Source organism: Calypte anna, chromosome 5A (genome assembly GCF_003957555.1).
Source record: "Calypte anna isolate BGI_N300 chromosome 5A, bCalAnn1_v1.p, whole genome shotgun sequence".
NCBI classification, from domain to species: domain Eukaryota; kingdom Metazoa; phylum Chordata; class Aves; order Apodiformes; family Trochilidae; genus Calypte; species Calypte anna.
In genome coordinates, this window is record NC_044251.1 from 21,436,447 (window position 1) to 21,455,403 (window position 18,957).

At 49.7% G+C, this 18,957-nt stretch overlaps 1 protein-coding gene across 2 annotated transcripts in view; it reads left to right on the plus strand.

Annotated features, from left to right (window-relative positions):
* The first annotated feature begins 399 nt into the window (after nucleotides 1-399).
* Nucleotides 400-18,957, plus strand: part of TMEM63C (transmembrane protein 63C) — a 48,245-nt gene continuing 29,687 nt past the window's right edge. The window contains exons 1-2 of one of the 2 annotated variants that reach the window (XM_030451961.1): nucleotides 400-409; nucleotides 15,950-15,994. The gene's annotated coding sequence lies outside the window, so the exon portion shown is untranslated. Of the gene's footprint in view, nucleotides 410-15,949; nucleotides 15,995-18,957 lie in introns of those variants that run through there. The other variant, XM_030451963.1, reaches the window with a different exon arrangement.

Consider the following 18,957-nt stretch of genomic DNA (forward strand, 5'->3'; position numbering starts at 1 on the left):
TAGCTTGGCTGTCACATCTTTTAATTCCTTGTGCTCAGTTGTGTTAGGCAGAATAAAATACAGTTCCAGTTGACTCCATGCTCTGATACAGCCTGCTCAACTGTTTTCAAGGTCTCCCTTTAGATTGTATCCCAAATTATGTATAATTTCTTCTAACTCAAAATGTACATTGCCTCAGACAGCCCCATTAGTTTAACATTCAAGAGTCTGATGGTGATTTTTCTCTGAAATACGTGAGTTAATCTCTTCTATTTGTTGTGATAGTTTGGAAGAAATGAATGCTCTCTGCAATAAACCTGGTGCTGCTTGCCTTACATTATCACTTCAATACAAGCCTTATGAAGCTTTCAAAATTCAGTAAGGTTGGCAGGAGAGCTGCAAGCCTTTAATGCTGACCAGCTTCCAATCTGTCACAACAACTGAGTGCAAAAGGGAGCTCCTTCCTTTCCTCATTCAGATCTGGTTTATACAACTGATGTTGTCAGGAAGGACTTGATTGTAGTGGAACAAAGCATCGGACGCCTCTGATTACCGAGAAGTGGGTGTGAGCCGGTATCAAATCCACCTGTGCCCAATTAGGGCAGGCCCCCTATTGAGCATGTGCAAGACCAGGGGGCCAATAAAAGGTGAGGCTCACACCCACCAATTAGCTCACTCCCGAGCTAGTCAAGAGAGTGTGCTGGTAGCTCATTGAGCGGCAGACCAATCTTGCTAGTTCCAGTTTGTGGGCAATAGACTTAGAGCATGGCTCACGAGTCTATATCACGACACTGAGTTAGACCTTGAGGCAACAATCCCTGAAGAAAGATTCGTCCTGCTACACTTGATCTTCCTGAAACTGTAAACCAATGTTAAGTTCCCACTCAGAGTGAGATGTGACCTTCAGAAATCAATCCGACCATCTTTGTGTTCAGGGCCAGGCTGGATGGGGCCTTGAACAATCTGATCTAGTGGGAGGTGTCCCTGCCTATGCAGGGGGTCGGAACTGGATGATCTTTAAGGTCCCTTCCAACCCAAACCCAAATCATGCTATGATTCTGTGACCTTTCCCAGTTCCTCAAATCCATGTCCCAAGTGTATCTATCTCTTGCAGACAATAATCTAATCAGGTCCCAGAGATGTCTAGTGATGGAGATTTTCCATCACCCCTGGGCAATCCATTCAATTAATTGTTTTCCTTTTGGAGGATTTCCTCTTGCCTAACATGGTACTCCCTTGCAGCAGCCTAAGACCCTCATCCTTATGATGTGCCCAGTGGATATAGAGAACAGATAAATCATTTCCTCTCTGTAGTCTTCATACTTGAAAGTGGCTGCCATGTCTTTTCTAGATGAAGCTACCCTATTCCCTCAATCTTTCTTCTTTTGTTGCATTTTGGAAACTTCTGAAAGAAAGACTGAAGGACTAAGGATTTTGTATCTGTTGTGCAAGTATCTGAGATATAAGGGGCACCCAGTACTGAGGCCAGGCAGATTGACAACATAGCTTTAGGTTTTTTTATCACTTTGACCTAGATTGCAAGTTGTGTTGCATCAGTTGTGTTGAAGGTTTCAGTGAGGAGGGCACTTATTAACAAGGGAAGAGATGGTAACTAAACAGTTGACAGATGGTCATGACTTTAGCACAAGATCAAGCACATGCTGTATCTGAATTTATGACTTGTGCTAGTGAACCTCTTTTCCAGTTCCCATCTGGCCAACCTTCACCTGCCTTCTGCTTCTCCTTCCTTCAAGTAAAGTGCTAGGAAGGGGAGGGATGTTATACAACCACACCTTCTGCCTTGGTGTGCTGTTTCTTCCCCAAGGTGATGCAGCTGATGTTTTCTCATTACCAGCCTCTCAGCTTATCATTCGGTGTAACACTAAGCTAGGAGGTAATGCTTGGTGTACAAGGTGTATATACACAGGGACATGTTATGATTCAGATAAGGGCATACACTGAAAATGGATCTGGACAGTTCTAAAGTAAGGGAGTAAATAATCTGTCACTTAACAACATCTGCATGGCTTGGTTTATCTTTGTATTTGAGAGAAATATTTTAAGGCCAATAAGCCATGTGAATGAAAGGGAGAAATGGCAATAATAAGAAAAAAATGCACCTAGAACCCCACTATTCAAAATTGCTTGTTCTCAACATTTCACTATGATGTTATTTAGTGAATGGAGTTCCAGCACTTCAGAAGAGAATGTGAAAGGTTTGTTGACAAATACTCAATTGCCTCCAAATGAAGAATGGGTTGTTGAGTAGGTTGCAAAAGATGTTTTATATCCAATGAACAAAACCCACCTACTGAATGCCTGAATATTAACCCACTGCACATACAGGGCTGCTGTTATCTCTGGCAGAAAGTCCAAGACTCAGGATGCCTCAATAGCCAGAGCACCAAAGGTATATTTAGACACAAGAAAAACTGGTTGCTTTCTTGGATGTGTCTTCTAACTCATAATATTTTTTTTAAACAGGACTTGACGCCTAAGGTACAAGAAGTCTGTCTTTCAAAACATCAGCTGATTTGCTTTTTTATGCTCTGCCTGAGTTGGTGCTGGCACCTGGGACTGCTTCTCCTGCAGCCAAGGAGCTGCCATGCCAGCTACATTCCTCTGACACTGGCAGTGAGTAAGAGGGAGAATCCTGGGGCTACAGTATACCAGGTGTTTACAGGTGCTCAATAAAGAATACAGAGTTCTTGCCACAAAAGATGCAGAGCAGTCACTAATATTGTTTCATCATGTGTAAAAGTCCTTGTGTCTCTTTGTCCTTCCTATTCTATCTTCCTCCTTCTTGGAGTCATATAAACATCTGAACATCTTTTTGAGAGCAGAGGAGAAAGAACAAAAGGTCAAGGTGTTTCCAAGGAGTTGGGATGTTGTACTGTTGGTGATTCTCTGGGCTGTTCCAGCTGGCCTGTGCAACAAAGCACCGGACCTTTTTGAAACAAATGCAGAAAGTTGCAATTTACAGCACGGCCTGCTGTAGAAGGAAAGCTGTCACAAAAATCAAGGTTTGCCTCCTTTGATGCTTGCTGGTGGTGTAGTGAAGAAAGTTCAGTGCGTCAGAGCATAAGAGCAGGAAGAGAAAATGTTGATGACAGGTGGGAAGAGAGTGTTGCATGAGGGAAGGCACTTATCTGCCTGTGCTCAGGCCAGGGCTGTTGTCCCTGGCTGTGGTGCACCCACTCCTCCATCCCGCCCAGGCCTCACAGATGCCCTTGATTCCTGTCCCTGTAATGATGTGGGGACTCTCCCCTTAGAGGACTGAAGACTCTTCCATGTGACTGCCCCTTTCTTCAAACATTGCTGATGATGCTCAGCACCAGAGAAAAACTGAATGTTGTGGCAAAAAAACCCATAGGAAAAAAGAAGTTTGTCAATGAAAAGAAAGGACAAAAGAATGGGGAAGCACTACAGGGATTTCACCCTGCAAAGCTCTGCATGACCTCTGCAGGTGTGTGGGTACTCTTGAATACCCATCATCCACAGCAGGTTTCAGTATCAAACATTATACCCTGACAAGAAGGTGTCATCCTAGGACTTGATGGGATTTTTCTCCGTGCTTTCAAGATCATTTGGCTAGCAGGAAAAGTGCACAATAAAACATCTCCTTTTGTTTCAGCTGACTGATTTGAAGCTCCTGAGCCATGAAGCTCAAGCAAGCCAGTCCCATCACTCCCCGGTGGATACCACAGCAAGGAAAGGTATTGGACCAAGGCTTTTTATGTTCTGCACCATTTCCAGGCAGGACACTTCAGGAGCAGAGTTTCTAAGGAGCAGAGAATTAGAATAGTAAATGTAAATTATGTTTATTGCAGAGGAGGATTAAATCCCAAAGTAGTGGGCATGAATATGTGAGGGTGGTCATCTGAAGCAATCTCTTGTCAGCGGGAGCAGCTACTGCTCCATAAGTTGTGCACTGCCCTTTTCCACAGAGGTGGCATCTTCCTCTCCACCCCCAGCTGACTGCCTGACCCTCATCTCCCACGCTCTGTTGCTGTTGAGCAGTGTGTCAAATTTATATTGGACACATCAAGGTGCAAGAGCCTTGGTCTTCCTTTCCACTTGTGAAGTGTCATGTACACCTAGGGAACCCTATAAATAATAAATAACAATAACACATGCATATATTCATAACCAGGCAACTGTTTACATAGTGAATATTCAGCACCAAGCAGATGGTTCTTTTTTCACTGCCTCCAAAATGGAAATGACCAGTTACTAAAGATAAAATATTCCTTCCCTTTTGCTGCTTCCCTAGGGCTCCTACTTGTTGTTCTCTTGCAGAACTGCTGCTCCTTAGAGAAGGAAGCCTTTCAGCCCTGGGAACAGTGAAATCAGATCTGAAATATGAAATGGTTCAGCAAGAGCTGCAGATAAATGAACAGAGTGTTAAATCAATTCCGGAAAATAGACTTGGATTAATCCTTCTGCCTGCCGCAGCAGTGCTCTGGGATCTCTCTCCCTGTTGTCACACAGCTGCTGCCATCAAGATGTTCTTACAGTGGGTCTGTAAGAGCAGTTCCAAAATTACTCTGGCTCTGCAAAAATACTAGCTATCAACTAGTGCCCTGGATACACACAACCACCACCCCAGCTACACCACAAGTGGCAGGGATTTTAACGTACTACTTGTTTGCTAGACAAAGAACAGAATGCTGCTTGCTTCATTTGCACCTGCCCCAGTGAGGGAAGTTTCCATTTATCATTTCTTATGTAAAATGCATTAACAGCACTGGGAGCATAGACCAGGCCCCCAGCCACCCAATGCCAATTCAAACACTATCTTGCTTCTCTATCCCCATGTGTCATATGCACAGTTGCCCAGCTCCATTGAAGAAGCCTGTCTCATCCCATCCCCCCATTGGGTTACTTGGTATGAAAGACATTGGGCTCACACTCTGGCAGAATTAGGAGGAGCTTGAGCCCACTTCACTTTCTGAGCACACATTTAAGCCCCAGATTTGGTGCTAAAGGACAGTTATCATCCCTGCCAATCAGGTGCTCGAGTGGAGGGGATTCCCTCATTGATTGCTGAGTGGGTCAAGGCACTTTCTGTCCAGCTCTGAGCTAGGCATCTCCTCAGCATCATCACCAGCCGGGCTATCCTCTGGGCAGGTCTCTATCTCTGCGAGTGATGAACAGCATCTTTTCTGGAGCAGATCTGGCTTGCTTTAACAGAAGAATTCTAAAGCCTTGTTAAAGGAGAGGATGCGAGGCAGAACCAGGTCCTCCTCTGAGGAGGCCAGAGGCAGCCCCATTTTCACCTGTTTCTAGACCTCATATGGCCTGGACTCCTAGGGGTGGCACCTCTTTTTTTGTGCCAGGGGAATGGAGACATCCCTACAGATGCTGGGAGTAAACACCAGGCCCTGGAGGTCAATACTCCTTCTGGGCTGGATGGGGCTGGAGGGTAACCCCTGGTCCAGTAAAATCATCTCCCTAAATGAGACGAGGAAAAATTAATTGAGGTGCTAATTTCTTTTCTCAGCTGAAGGAAAAGAAAGTCACTATATCATCATGGGTAGCTGTTTGCCAGATTCCAGGAACCACCTGATAAATTTGGTATCAAACAAACAAAGCCCTTAGCACTGCTTTGAGTAAGTCCAAAGTTAGGTTGGTGGCAGCATATCAAGGGCAACCACACATCAGGCTGCCTGAAGAAAGGTTATGCCCCTGACAGCTGGTAATCTTCTTTATCCCCAAGATTCTGGGCATCTCCAGAGGCCAATGGTGGTCCAGGGCCTACAGATCTGGTGTGGTGTCTGCTGTGGAAATGGCACTTTCAACCTTACCCTCTCTCCTCCTTGCAGTGGCAGTGACTGATGAAAACCCAACAGAAGTCTGCATTTGGGAAGCATTGGACCATTTTATAGAATCATAGAATCATAGAATCATCGAATCATAGAACTGGCTGGGTTGGAAGGGACCTCAGAGATCATCAAGTCCAACCCTTGAACCACTACTGCTGCAGTTTCTAGACCATGGCACTGAGTGCCACATCCAGTCTCTTTGTAAATATCTCCAGGGATGGAGAATCCACTACTTCCCTGGGCAGCCCATTCCAATGCCTGATCACCCTCTCCATAAAGAAATTCTTTCTAATGTCCAGTCTAAACCTCCCCTGGCACAACTTAAGACCATGCCCTCTTGTCTTGCTGAGAGTTGCCTGGGAAAAGAGACCAACCCCCACCTGGCTACAACCTCCTTTCAGGTAGTTGTAGAGAGTGATGAGGTCTCCTCTGAGCCTCCTCCTCTCCAGCCTGAACAGTCCCAGCTCCCTCAGCCTCTCCTCATAGGATCTGTGCTCGAGTCCTTTCACCAGTCTAGTTGCCCTCCTTTGGACCTGCTGCAGGACCTCAATATCCTTCCTAAACTGAGGGGCTCAGAACTGGGCACAGTACTCGAGGTGTGGCCTCACCAGCGCTGAGTACAGGGGCAGAATCACTTCCTTGGTCCTCCTGTAGTGGAGGACCACAGAGGAAGACTACAAGGGACTAGACTAAACAGCGAGGAGTTGTGACAGAAAACAGAAAAATGAGGAATAAATATGAGGGCCAAGTCCCACAGCAAGAGACTTGGACCTCCAGACTTGTCTCCTTGAGATGCAGTCCTGGGGAGGGCCCTGGCAGGAGAGGCCCTGGCACGGTGTGTGCGCAGGACCGAAAGGATCTGGGAAACAGAAGTGGAAGAGATGGAGGTGATGAGGTAGAGGAGGCTTGGGTGTGCTGTGAAAGCTGGAAAGATCAAGGGTGGTTGGGTGGGGTCAGAAAGAACCAGAGGAGGAGCTGGGATGAGAGAAGCTCTGTGCAGGACGCACTTGCTGCCCGAGCAGCATCTCACCCACAGCACCCCGGCACTTCTTGGTCCTCCCCGAGCTCCCACCTACCGGTTTTCCAGGGCAGCCTCTGGTCCCTCACCGACACCTTTGCAGCCGAAGAAGAGCTGGGAACCTGGTGCGTGCGGCAGGTGAGCCTGTCACTTCCTGAGGACCTCCATCCCCCGGGGGTGCTGGGGAGTGGACTGATGCGGGGACACAGACAACGGCCGTCTCTCTTCCCTTCCCATCCCTCCCCACTCCCTTCCCCTCCCCTTCTCTCTCCTTCCCTCTCTCTTTACAATCCCTTTCCCTGCCCTGTACTATTTCCCTCTCCTTCTCTTCCCTTTCCCTTTCCCTTTCCCTTTCCCTTTCCCTTTCCCTTTCCCTTTCCCTTTCCCTTTCCCTTTCCCTTTCCCTTTCCCTTTCCCTTTCCCTTTCCCTTTCCCTTTCCCTTTCCCTTTCCCTTTCCCTTTCCCTTTCCCTTTCCCTTTCCCTTTCCCTTTCCCTTTCCCTTTCCCTTTCCCTTTCCCTTTCCCTTCCCTTTCCCTTCCCTCCCTCCCTCCCCTCCCCTCCCCTCCCCTCCCCTCCCCTCCCTCCCCTCCCCTCCCCTCCCCTCCCCTCCCCTCCCCTCCCCTCCCTCCCCTCCCCTCCCTCCCCTCCCCTCCCCTCCCTTCCCTTCCCTTCCCTTCCCTTCCCTTCCCTTCCCTTCCCTTCCCTTCCCTTCCCTTCCCTTCCCTTCCCTTCCCTTCCCTTCCCTTCCCTTCCCTTCCCTTCCCTTCCCTTCCCTTCCCTTCCCTTCCCTTCCTTCCCTTCCCTTCCCTTCCCTTCCCTTCCCTTCCCTTCCCTTCCCTTCCCTTCCCTTCCCTTCCCTTCTCTCTTTCTCTCTCCGTCCCTCTCTCCCCTCCCCAGCCCGGGAGGCGGCGGTGCCGGATGGGGCCGGCAGGTGGCGCTGTCAGCCCGCCGGGAGCAGGGGGGGTGCGGGGAGCGGGCGCAGCGCTGCCCCAGGCCGAGCCCCAAAACGCCGCAGAGCGCCCTGCGAGCGCCGGTTCGGTCCTGCCCGATGAGAGGTGCAGGCTGAGGCAAACAGGGGCGGCTGCAAAGAAGTGTAGCCCCTGGCTACGCTCGCCTTTCTCGGAGGCATCAGACGGCAGAAGGAGCAATAATCAAGGTAAAGGGAAGCAGCAATGCCACCTCCCCTGCTGGGGTGGGAACAAATCCCCTCCTCAGAAGCCTTTATCATCTTACCCGTGGGGAAGGAGTAGCAAATAAAGGGGCAAAGAGACAAAATCATCACAGGCCACCAAACTCACTCCAGCACAGGTGGCTTTTCCTACTTGCACATCCAAGACAACCTGGAGGTTCAGCTGTCTCTGATCTGCCCATAAAACAATGCCCTTGGGGAGCTCAACACCGAACTCTTATCAAAATGCCAGCTTGTTGGAGGGTAATGGAGACTGGGCAAAATTCTGGGACCCCCAGTGCATGGGAGGCCCAGTGCTTTCTCCGGTTTGACACACCACTTGTTAAGATGGTCAGCAACAGAGCTCTTTTAGAGCTGCTGCATCTGAACACTCTCAGTGTTTCAAGGCTCTTCTTTTGCCAGGAGGTAGCATTATTATCATTATCATTATTATTATTATTATTATTATTACTATTATTAATGGCATGGCATCCATCAGCAGTTCCCTCCTTGCTTCAATTTGGCAGTGTTCCCTGCTCTTCCCTGGTGTAACTCCAGCATGATAAACCCATATTGCCTCTCTCTGAGTGACGGCTTCATTTCAGGAAAGAGTTGGGAGAAAGCAGGTACAAGGGTCCTTATGAATGAAGTTGAAGACGGTAAATGATGTGCACAGTAAAAATACAGGTAGAGGCCGCAGCATGAGCAGGGAAATTAATAAAAAATTATTAGCTGATGACAAGGGATCAAACTGCATGCTCCAGCCTGAGAAGTGGCTGAAAGAAGCTGGTGGGTGGGTCAGTAGGGTCATGAGGAGACATTGTGCTCTTTGAACAATGTGTGGCTTACCTAGGGGGCACCTTGCTGCAGGGTGTTGTGGATGCCCACATTTTATACAACTTCTGAATCTGTTTCATGAACAATATATTTGCTGGTGCAGGAAGCCTCATGCTGGCATGTGGGTGTCATGATTTAGAACCAGCCAAACTGGTACCAACCAGCCTCCCTTCACTCATCCCCCATCCCCACTTGTGGGACAGTGAGGAGAAAATTCACTCAAAGGCTCATTGATTGAGACAAGGACAGGAAGGTCTTCATCCTCCAATTCCATTAACAGGAAAAAAACAGACAGGTTCAAATTGGGAAGAAAAAGAACTGATTTATCTACAAAGAGAAAGAGAAAACATGGCCAGATCTTGATACCTTCCCCCCTTCTTCTTCCCGAGCCCAGATTTCTTCACTCCTGCCCCAGCAGAACAGGAGGACAGGCAATGGGGGTTTAGGGTCAGTTCACCACATGTTGCTTCTGCTGCTCAGGGGGAGGAATCCTCACATTATTTCCCTGTTTGAAAGCAGGGTACCTCTCATGGGAGAGAGTCCTTCACAAACCCCTTGGACGTGAGTCCCTCCCACAGGGTGAGGTCTCTCAGGAACACATCCGCCCCTCTCAGAAATCCATCACAGGCTGCTGCTTCACATCTGCCCACCTGTGACACTTCAGGGTTTTCAAATCCACATCTATCCTACTGTGGTCCCTCAAGGACTGCTCCATCAAGCTCTTCCATGGGCTGCATGGGGACAGCTGCCATCTCACCACAGGCTGCAGGGAAATCTCTGCTCGGGCAGCTTTCCTCCTCCTCCTTCACTGATCTTGGTGTCTTTTCTCTGGCATTGCTCTCTTACTTCATACCCTGCTCTGCAAGTACTTTTTTTTTTTTTACTTTTGCAGTTGTGTTTTCCCTTTCTTGCTCATGTTACTTGGAGAGGCTTATCCAGCTTTCCATATCTGCTTAGCCTTGGGCAGAGGCGGGGCCAGGAAGCATCCAGAAGCTTCTCACAGGAGTCACTCCTGTGCCCCCCAACCCCTCTTCCAAAACACCACTGCACTACCACAACACAGAGGGAGATGACACTGTTGTAGCATCGTCCTCTTGCTCTGTTCTTAAGCTCTTCTCAAGGTATTTGCTACGCTTCCAGAAACAGGATGTTAGTCAACATAAATCCCTTTTCTGACCTAGAACCCTTCCTTTTCTTTCCTTTTGTTCTGTTTTGGGGTTTTTTGGGTTTTGGTTTTTTGGGGTTTTGTTTGTTTGTTTGGGTTGGTTTGCACTCTGATGCTAATCTGCACATAGAGGAAAGGCAAATGAGCTAGTTAGTAAGGATATTTTTGCTAAAAAATTTCTATATAAGACAGCTTATTTAGAGTTAATATCTTTCATAAAGGCCCATCCCACCATGCATTAGCTAACTGCACTATTGGCAACTGTTTTAGCCAGGGGGAATGATTGCTGCTGGGGAAGTTGGGCATGTGCACAGAGACACAGCCTTCATGCAAAGCCCTGTGTTTGGCCAGAATGATAATATGGTTCATTACATGATGTGCATCTTCCTCACTGGCTCTCCGAGCTCAGACTGTCATCTTACATCCTTCCCCCATAATCCATGGGCATTCGCATTAAAACTACCATCACTTTGCCCCGGTATCTCTGCTATCAATTTTCTGTTGCTCGAAGCATCATTGCAAATGCCATTTACAACTTCAGAAGGTCAAGTGCTCAGCCTGGATCATCTTCTTGTCTATCAGAAATTGCCAGTTGCACCCCCTGATGCAAAGGGGTCATTTCCCTGAGCTTTGCAGGAAAGATTTTACTCTAGTCTGTGACCTCCACTTCAAGCTCCATAAAACCATATATTTATTTTCTTTCTCTCATATGTGTACATAAGAGAGGAAGATGTATTATCCATGGAGTGAATGGACCAGTATTCCTACCTGCATGCATCTCCAAACCCCAAGGAAGCAGCACAGCATGCCCTGGGCTTTCAGAGCATGGGGCCAGGTCTGAGCATCTGTTGTTGACAGGGTAGGCAGGCAATGGGCCTCACCTCTGGGGAAGTGCAGACCAGCTGTTTGTAGAGTACTGCAAGGATATTTGATGCACCAAAACTGATTTGGTGTAGCCAAGTGCAAGCCTGCAAGTCTAGAAGATCAGCAGTGGGTCTGTGTTGCAAAAGACAGGATCTGGGGAGGGAAAAGTGGAGAAGCATTTGGTTAGTGACAGAATTCTAGGGTGAAGAGAGGAAAGCCTTGAGCAAGAAGCTGCACCAGTTGCTTGTGATGATAAAGAAGCAGATGGAAGTCTCATCCAGCTGGAGGTAGTAGTGGCTGACAGCCAGGAGGGCTGGATGTGGTACTGGTTGACATGAGCAGTTGGGTTGAAGCTGAATTGGCCATTTGGGCAATTTGAGCTGCCTGCACTGAGAGCGCAGCCATGGTAGCTTTTGGAATGGGGCTGGCAGAGGCTGGGCAGCACTATGAGAACACCTTGCTTCCCAAGGCCAGCCAAAAAACTGAAATCCGGAGCCATGGAGGAATCCCATTCCTGAGAGCACTCAGCCACACTGTCCCACCTGACTGGCATTGGGAAGAGTCAATTACTGTATTTTATTGTAATTGATTAGTGCCTGGTCATGTAGCCTGGGTGGTGGATGATGTTTGAAGCAGATTTGAAATTACAAGCATGCAGACACCAAACCATGAGGGACCCAGCATGGAGGAGAGACAATTTCCCAGCTTAGCAGCTGTGGCCTCAGTTTCTCTTCTATTTCCAATGGCAACCTGCCTCCAGAGAGCCCTGCAAAGGTCTGGGATGAGCACTTAAAAATTAAGAAATTAATTTTTTAAATTAACTGAATTGAGGTAGCTGAAATGACGGCAGTTCAGCCTCTGCTGCAGCTCTTCTAGCCTCTCTTTTTGCAAAGCATGAACCCCATGGCCTCCTGTGTGAAGGGAGAAACATCTTCCTTGGGGCTGGGGGTGGCTGCTAGGGCAGAGCCCAGTGAAGGATGCAGAGCCCCCCCCCCCCCTGCACAGGGGGATGCAGGTTTGTCACAGTTGGCTCTGCCCTGGATTTCAGGGCTTGTATGTGGGAGGCGCTGCTCTGCACTTGGACTCTGGGGCAGCCCGGAGTCTCCTGGCTGGGCTGTGGATCAGCCTGGGATGGTGCTCGCAGCTTCTCTCTGCTCTGGGCACCCAACAATGGTGCACGTTGAAATAAGCTGCTGCCCACGGGAGCCCTGTTTCCTTAGCTACGGCAGGCAGGATGTATTTCGGGAAGGAAGCAGGCAGCGCTGGGAAAGGTGGGAAGGGCTCTGGAGGGGGTGGTTAGCGCTGCCCTGGGGAGCAGCCCCTCCTGCCGCCATCCTCAGGCCTGTGCCAGGGAGGATGGTTCATCCACACTCGTTTTACATGGTGACTAAACTGCCAGGATTTAATTTTCCAGGTGTCCACTAGATGCCCTCGGTTCCAGATGGAGGAAACACCAAGTACCCAGGGCCGAGGTTGAAGTTAGCATGGAAGGGCTGTGGTGCTGTGCCATGTCAACCACAGGGGAAGCCGCCCAGCACCACCGGGTAAGCACAGCTTTAACCTCCTCAGTTGTGAAGTTTCCATCTCTGCCCCAGAGGATAACCCCACATTTGCCCCAGGAATTAAAGAAATTCATTCCTACTTTTGAAGGATGACTGTAATGTCATGATGAGCAAAACGTCCTCCAAGGAAACAAGTATGTCCTGGAAGCAGTTTGCAGGTAAGAAAGTCTGGGGCCACATCCAGGGCTGCACTGGGCATTTTGTGCCTTGGGCTGTTCCCTGCTCCCACTTCCCAGGTGCTGTGTCCAGGCCTGCTGGCACCACAAGGCCTTGTGAAGCTGCACACTGGCTCCCACCTCTGCACTAGGGAGGTGAAGGTTCTCTTCAGCAGTCGCCTGCAGGCAGGACCTGGGCAATGGCTCACAGGCTGTGTTCACTGCATCCTAACTGGCCCATCCTTGTGGGGAGCATCCCCACAGCACTGTGCCATGTCAGGCTGGCCATAGGCACAGATGCAGGCTGATTGGCTCCAGGGGCAGAGAGTGGAGACCAAAAGGCTATTTTCAATCCTGCACCCTTCAAGCCTGCTTCTGGTCTGCACAAACAACAATCTTCCAGCGACACATACCAGCCTCAAGGAGGAATTCAAAGGCACATCACTAGCTATAGGCCACACCTTTGCTAGCATTTGGTTCCAAAGCTTGGAGATACTGAAGCTGCCCAAGAAGAAACCTACAGCCTTTTTAAAAAACATGAGCAAAATAGTCTTTTTCTTCAGATGTTGTTCTCAGGAACAGTTGCACCATCTTAGCTGAAATGTACATAGACAAACCCAGCCCTAGTCCCTAAGCCTCCCTGGAGAAATTACACATAAATATTACAGCTGTAAGTGATGGAAAAGAGGAGTTACATTTGAGAGCCTCACATAGGCAGCATGCTACAGCTCCAAGCATGAAGCAGCTGCCTGTGCCTCACCCTCCTGCTGCCTCTGGCTGCAGCTCCAGCACTGCTGCAGGGTTATAAGCAGCATGGGAAGTAAACCATGAGGAAGTAAAAAAGAGGCTTTTCCACACACAGAGCTGGAGGCTGAGCCACATCCTTCTTGTGCTTTCCAGCACAAGACTTACAAACCATGGGATGCACAGTCTCTTGTGGCATCACAACTGCAACGGTGGTTCAAGGGTTGGACTTGATGATCTCTGAGGTCCCTTCCAACCCAGCCAATTCTATGATTCTATGATTCTATGATTCTATCATATCTATAAGGCCAAAGTTAGAACTACTAAGGCCCAATGTATAACAGAAAATTGAGGTTTTTCTCCTTGTTTGGACTCTATGTTTCCTTCTTGATTTATTATTATTGTTATTCTATTCTATTCTATTCTATTCTATTCTATTCTATTCTATTCCATTCCATTCCATTCCAGCTAGGCACAATCTGAGCCAAAGTCAGGAAAAGAGAAGTATCTCCAGGGAATGGCTTGCACATGGGTTAGGTTTGTGTGATGCTGTAGCAGGCCATGGGAGGGTATTTACTCCACTGGGACCAGAGTATCTCACCAGAAGCAAGGCTGCCAGCTCTTCTCAGAAGTCAAGATTTCCCAACAGCATCTGCCAGTTTAAGTGACAAAGTGTGTTGGATTCCAGTTCAGTAGGTCAGGGAAGCCATGGCTTCTGAAAAACATAGTCTACATTTGCTGAGAAGTAGGGTATCAAATATTGAGGACCCAGTGGCAGGTCACAATCACAAGTGTTTTAGAAAATCCCCACAAATTTGTTTCTCCCACAAATTCTCATTGTGCAATGTTTGCTTAGCATGTTCCACTAATCCAGCAGTCACTCTGCTCTTTCCCAAGGCAAGCACTGTCACCTGCTGTGAGGCAGCACTCAAAGTGTCCAAGCCTGGGTGATGCTTTAAGACTGGTGCTGGCTTGTCAGGAGCAAGAGGGCAATATAGGTGACTTCTCCATGTCATACGTTTTGCTGAGGCTGAAACATATGGCAGGGAAAATATTTTGAAATCTTTTGTTGTTGTTATTATTCTACTGTTCCCTGAAGTTTTATTCATGTGTTGTTTGGACTATGGTAGCTCCAAGAAGTCACCAGTCAGGGATAAAGGTCTCATTTATAATAAAGTCTTGCCACAAGGTAAATCAGCCCAGTGTTACCTCAGCTTCTGGGAGGCTGGGAAAAAAAAAAAAAAAAAAAAAAAAGAGACAGTATGGGAGACACCTGTTTTTCACCACTTGGTTCCTCATGGTCTGTGACCTGTTCAGCCTACTTCCACTTGCAGTATAAAAGAAAATTCTTAGCTGGTAGGTCATTACATGTTTTGCTTCCCTGATGCTTCTCTTGGTGAGTTTTATAGCTGTGTATGTCAGAATAGAAGATCCTATAAAAGGCAGAGGCTTAGCCTTTGGAGTATGCTTCTTCACCCTGAAAGAGATGAAGTGAGACCAGAGGAACCTTTAGAGGATGCTGCAGAGCAGCACTGCTTACTTAGCACCTCGAGAAGCCAGAGATGTGGGACTTCATACCCCCTCGTATAAGGCGGTAACAGTGAAGCACTTGGGATATTCCCAATCTAGTGCCTCTTCCCCGGTAGCCCCGTTGCAGATGTGTCCGTGACCACTGGCTGGCAACACCAGTGAGACACCCAGTACTGAACCCCTGGGTGTGCTCCTCATTATTTGTCCAGCACAGGACACGCTACCGCCATTCTCATGAGTGAGAGAGGTGGGGAGTAGGGTGGGATGCTTAAGGAAAACCAGGCTTTCAAAGTGCCTTTTCACCTTGGTGGCTCAGGTGCCTGTCCTACCTGCCGGTCACTCCTGACGGCAGGACGGCACTGCTGCTCTGCAGAAAGAAGACCCTACGGAAGTGTCTTAGCTACCACCCCTGCCAAGCAACAGAGCGATGCTGCATCAACGGGAGAGATTTAGCAAACGCTCTTGAGGTCTGAAATGCTCCCACCCACCTGTCACCGCCGCCGCGTTGGGGGGCTGACCCCCTGTGTGCCCTCACTCCGCTGCCTGCCGACCCTGCAGGCCCCTGCCCCGCTCCTTCGGTGGCACACGCCCGGCAGCCATCCCGAGGAGCCCGAGCGCCGCAGAAGCTTCTCGGAGAGGCGGATACGGCGGGAGCAGCCTCAGACCCAGAAATAGCTTGAGACGCGCAGACCCCGCACCCAGGCGATCTGCCGGCAGCTACCGTCCTCCCCCCGCACCCAGAGCCGGGGCCGCCGCCTCGCCCCCTCCTCCCCGCTCGGCTGCGGCGGGGCACACGGTAGGCAGCGCGGCGGGGGGGGCTGCTGCCCCCCTTCCGGCCCAGGAGGCAGCTGCCCCCGCAGGGCCAGGAGCTCCAGGCTGCCTTTCGGCCCGGCGGGCGGCAGCTACGGCCCTACCGCCGGTGAGGCGGGGGGAGCAGCCCCGGCACCGCGGACTCTCCGCCGCAGCGGGGCGGGCGGGGGGCGGAGCGGCGGCGGCCCCGGCCCCTTCTCCTTCCCTTGCCGGTGCCGGGTCCGAGGAGCCCGCGGCTGGGCGGCGCGGGGGGGCCGCGAGAACGGAGGAGGGAGGCAGCGGGCGCGGCAGAGGGCGTGGGGCCCGCAACGGAGCGTGGCGGGGACCCCCTAGCAGGTCAGTCCGGGGCGGGAGGCGGCGGGGCGGGGGCAGCGGTCCACGCTGCAGGGCTCAGCCAGCGCCTGCCGCGGCGGCGGGCGGGTTGGCCTGCGGGCAGCCGGGGCTCCAGCGAGGGGCGGCTGGGGGTGTTGTGGGGGTGTTGTGGGATGCAGGACGGCTCGGGGAGGGAGTCCTGCCGGCGGGGTGATGGGGGTGGGGAGGAGGCCGGGCCGTGCGTGGGGCTAATGCGCCCTGTGCTGAGCTGTGTCTCCCGAGTGGGCCTGGCTTTGGGGCTGCGCTGGGGGATGCTGACAGCAACTTGCGTGACCCCTTGGGCAGGTGTGCCAACACCACCTCGGGCAGTACCCGGGCATAGCTCTCGAGAACCTCTCTGCCAGGGAAGGATGGGGTTAGGTTATTGTTGTAAGAATTTTTGGGGTACTTAGTTTGCTTGAGGTGCTGTTTTTTCTGCCTTCATTCTGGACCACCAACCAAAGTGGCTTAAAGTAATGCTTGTCTCCACCTGCCTGATGGGAGGCTGAGGCCCAGTGAGGTACTGGGGCTTCCCTGGGCTGCAGGTGGTACTCAGGAGCAGAGTGTGATCCTCAGCCTCTCCATGTCCTTTCTCAGTGCCCTCACGCTGGCCTGCACTGCTGTCTTCTGATGTGGGAGAAAATGTCATCCCACCACTGTGTCATGCCATGGCTTGTGCTCCATCCCCACGTCATCCTAGCCACAGAATCCTCCTCTTGGGAGCCTGATGGTGTTAGAAATGCTTCATGTTGGCACAGAAGAAGAGGGGGAATCTCTCCCCATTTCTCCCTCCAGCTTTTGAGAGATTCATTACTCTGAAAGAGCTGTTGGGTCAGGATGATCTAACACTCTGGCCAAGCCGCTTGCCCCCCACTTTATGACTTCATACAGATTTGTCCACAGATCAAGGCTCTTCCTTCTCCCTCCCATGCTTCCCTGTCCTTCCTAGTAGGTTGGCAGTTCTGAAACTGCTGAACAGAATGGGTGTTATGCAGGAGAAAGAGAGAGACCTTTGTCTGTCTGGCAGATGTTATTTCTGCATGAACATCTTTTTCCTTTTAACTGTTTAGCCACCGTCCCCTGCACTGATCTGCACTCCCACCTCTTGGACAATTCTGGAGGGAGTGGACAGATAGCAAAGACGTGATGAGCTGGGTAGGCAAAAGTTACAAGAAAACACCTTGCCTTATTCTGGGGTGCTACGATGCAGTATGACAGGCTGCCTCTGAGGAGTGGAGAGAAGGCAAAATGTGTCATTTGCTATTGAGTGGTTTGCAGTATTTGCTCAGAGGCAACAGGAGGGAAAGTGTGGAAAAAGCAGAAAGACTGGCCCTGAGACTAGAGCTGAACACTGGCCTTCCCTGCTACCTTGCAAAGGGGTGGTCAGGCCTGGGCAGCAGATGGAGAGGGAGGCAGAAGAAGCTCTTTCAGGGAGGATTTGTCAAAAGTAGCCTGGCAAACAGCCATTGGCAAGCAAATAAGTAACAAATAAAAGGAGAGAAGCCACAGGCATCCCGGCAGCCTGACTCCATATCACATATGGGCTTTTCCGGCTTCCCTGTAAGCTTAAACCTCTTCCTTCTTCCCATGGCAGCATCCTTTCAGCTCTTTTATTTTTATTAATTTTTTTTATTTTTTTTTTTTTGCATGATAACACTTGAATTGCTCTGTAGCTGCTCTCCTCTTCAAGGCTTTCTCTGAGGTTAACTAGTTCATCCTAGGTTTAGTGGCTGCTGACAGTCACAAGCAGAGAGGGGTTCTGCAGAGGGGGACAGAAATTGCAGTGCTTACTAGGGATGCTGGTCAGGGGTGTGCATAGGCCTTGTCCTCTTTCCATGCAGGGACTTCTGGCCCAAGGGAAAGTAAAGCTGATTTCATTACAGCTTCAGAGCCTACATCTGCAGAGTTGTAAAAGGAGATGTGTCACTGCTTTAAAATATTCCTTGGAGGAAATACTTCCGTCTTAACAGACTGCAAGAGCTTTCCCAAAGCATGAAGGAGAGGGAGAAATGTTTCTAACACCCACAAGTGATTTCAATTGATATTAAACTAATCAGTCACCTAAACTCTTGGGCATACGTCAGTGTGCTGTGCTAATGCTGACTCCTCCATGAATCCTATAAACACCAAGCCTTCTACTGCTGTCACTTCTGCTTTTGGTGTAACATCTTACCCACTTTAATTGCTGTAAATATATTTTGTATACTTAGCCTTAAGTCTGAAGAAGATATTGCATTGCTGATGCGGTGTGTTCAGAGTGAAAGTGGGTTTGCTTTGAGATGATTTCAGAAGCACTTTCATACTAATTTCCTTTAGGTGTGGCTTCTTACATTCAATTACTAATCTGATCTCTCAACAACAAGAGGTCTTAGAGCTCTTGAGGATCCCACTTGGCTTTTACCTGAGCTTTAAGATGCCTAAACATTTTTTAAAAGCTGGCTTGAAATTACTGTCTCAGCTGTAGCTGGGACTGGTAATTAGGCTGTAATCACACCGTGTTATTAGGTGGTGACAATAGCAGCAGTTTGCTCACACCATTACAACAGCACAGGCCCTTCCCATCACTCAGGCCACTATTGTTGGTGGTTAATGGGTAAGACAGGACACAGGAGGTCCCACAGCGCCTCTCTGCAGAGGCAGGGGGAGGTAGGGTGCAGTAGCCTGCTGGTGGGCATGGTCTCCCCTCTTACAGCCCTTGCCCCAGTCCCTGTGTCACCTGCACCTCTATAGCAGGTTCACTTATTCTGACCCATCCTGGTGGTTACCTAAGCCCCAGTGCTGTCCTGCCTGTTGCTGTATAACCCTTTCGTAAGGGATGGCTGTAAGAGCTGCAGCCATGTGAAATGCTTCAGAGAAAACCCCTTTGGCTGAGAAATTGCCTTCCTAACTGAAATTACTGTAATGTTGCCTAGCCTCTGGGGAGCATGAATGCCATGAGATGAGGAAGC